This window comes from Pantherophis guttatus, chromosome 1, assembly GCF_059756535.1.
Source record: "Pantherophis guttatus breed Tessera chromosome 1, ASM5975653v1, whole genome shotgun sequence".
NCBI lineage: Eukaryota > Metazoa > Chordata > Lepidosauria > Squamata > Colubridae > Pantherophis > Pantherophis guttatus.
The window spans coordinates 2,787,691-2,790,410 of NC_142063.1; positions in this window are offsets into that span (position 1 = coordinate 2,787,691).

Here is a 2,720-nt window from a genome sequence, read left to right on the forward strand (position 1 = left end):
CAAGAACGGTGTCCTTTTCCTTGGTCCCTCAGATGATTTCAATCTTCTAAGTAATAAACCCTTCCAACTGCTTGCCCTCAAAACTGTAGATCCCATAGACCGTATTTTTCGGAGTATAAGATGCACCGGACTTTAAGAAGCCCCTACCTATTTTGGTGAGGAAAAGAAGAAGAAGAAATCTCCCTCTGCTTCGGCCTCTGAGCAATTTTGCCTCCTTGCAGCAAACAGCCTGCTTTACTTTCATTTTCGTTTTCAGCATAGCTTGATTAGCACAGGAAAAAAAAATCTGCTCCAGCAATTTTGTTCCTTGCAGCAAGCAGCAGAGCCCTGCGCAAAACAGCTGAGAGCAAATCAGCTGAGAGTCGGGAGGCTGATCTAATTAACTTGTGCTAATTAGGCTGTGCTGAAGCTGAAAAGAGCTGTTTTTTTCTTGCTGTTTGCTGCAAGGAGGTAATTGCTGCGAGGCAGAGGCCAAAGGGTGGGGGCCAATGGGTGGGCGGGGCTACATTCGGTGTATAAGACGCACCTAAATTTTCACCCCCTTTTGGGGGGGGAAAGTACATCTTATACTTGGAAAAATACAGTAAATTAAGCTATCAGTTAGTCTTCAGATGACCACTGGGTGGCAGCAAACAGGATTTTTTTTTTAAAAAAATTCTTCGGTGCCATCTGGTGGTCAACTAGAGATTTGCTGCAAATTCTAACAGCAAAACTCAACACAGGTAGTCCTCGACTTAACGACCGCACTGGAGCCTCAAGTTTCCATTGCTAAATAAGACAGTGCAGGTAGTCCTCGACTTACAACAGTTTGTTTAGTGACCTTTCGAAGTTACATCCCCCACGGTCACGTGATCAAAATTCAGGCATTTGACAACTAACTCAACATTTATGTTTTGCCATCAATAGATCCCCTTTTGCAAACTTTTAAGAAGCAAAGTTAACGGTGAAATAACCGTGTGACCAGGGGTGAAATGTAAAATTTGTTACTACCGGTTCTGTAGGCGTGGCTTGGTGGTGGTGGGGTAATGTGACTGGGTGGGCGTGGCCACCTTTTTTTTTTTCTTAACTTTTCAAAGCATTTTTTCTAATGCTTTGAAAAGCCTCTCTGCCGATCAGGCAACTCAGCTGGGATCGTCAGAGACTTTTCAAAGCCTTTTTTTTAACCACCTCTTCGGCTAAGAGGTTGCAGAAAAAAATGCTTGGAAAAGCCTCTGACGATCCCAGCTGAGCCGCGCGATCATCAGAGGCTTTTTTTTTTTACTTTTAAAAGCATTTTTTCGTCGGAAGAGGTTGTAGAAAAAATGCTTTTAAAAGTTTTTTTTTAAAAAAAGCCTCTGATGATTGTGCGGCTCAGCTGGGCATGGTGTGGGGGGGGGGCGCAGGGATTTTTGCTACCGGTTCTCTGAACCACCCGCCTCCATCGCTACCGGATCAGTTGATTTGGTCCGAACCGGGAGCATTTTACCCCTGCGTGTGACTAACAACGGCACTGATTTGCTTAACAGCTGCGGCAAGAAAAGGTCATAAGATGGGGCAAAACTCACTTAACCAATGTCTCCCTTAGCGGCATAAATTTTGGGCTCAATTACGGTTGTAAGTTGAGGACTACCCATAGCTAAGTTGAGTGTGGCCCTGTTTTACGACCTTCCTCGCGGCAAGTTAAGCGAATCAGAGCAGTTGTCAAGTTAGCAACCCGGTTGTTAAGTGAATCGGGCTTCTCCGGGGGCTTTTCTTGTCTGAAGGTCACAAAAGGGGATTCGCATGACCCCGGATCACTGGAACCGTCAAAAATACGAGTCGGTTGCCAAGCAACTAAATTCAGTTTACGTGACCGTGGGGATGCTGCAACGGTCATAAGCGTAAAAAATCGTGGTAAGTGACTTTTTTTCAGGGCTGTTGTAATTTTAAAATGGTCACTAAAAGAGTTGGGCGTAAGTTCAGGACTATCTGGATAAAGAAATCTGCAAGCCGTTTTTCCCGCCATACACACACACACACACACACACACACACACACACACACACACACACACACACACACACACACAAAAGATGCTGATGATATTGTGTCGATTATCTTCCTGAAATCTACCAAAGTCTCCTTGGAAACTTAACAGAATTACAGAACAGAATAACAAAGAGTTGGAAGGGACCTTGGAGGTCTTCTAGTCCAGCCCCCCTACTCAGGGAGGAGATCCTAGACCATTTCAGACAGGGGGCTGCGCAGTCTTTTCTTTAAAACCTCCAGTGATGAAGTGCCAGGAGACTGGGAGTTCTAGTCTCACTTTAGGCATAAAAGCTGGCTAGGTGACTTTGGGTCAATCACTGGGAGACCATGAATTCTAGTTCCGCTTTAGGCATGAAAGTTGGCTGTGTGACTTTCGGCCAACCACTAGGAGACGGTGAGTTCTAGTCCCACTTGAGGCATGAAAACCAGCCTGGTGATTTTTGGGCCAATCACCGGGAGACTGGGAGTTGTAGTTCCACTTTAGGCATAAAAAATGGCTGGGTGACTTTGGGCCAACCACTGGGAGATGGAGAGTTCTAGTCCCACTTGAGGCATGAAAACCAGCCTGGTGACTGGGCCAATCACCGGGCGACTGGGAGTTCTAGTTCCGCTTTAGGCATAAAAAATGGCTGGGTGACTTTGGGCCAACCACTGGGAGACAGTGAGTTCTAGTCCCACTTGAGACATGAAAACCAGCCTGGTGATTTTGGGCC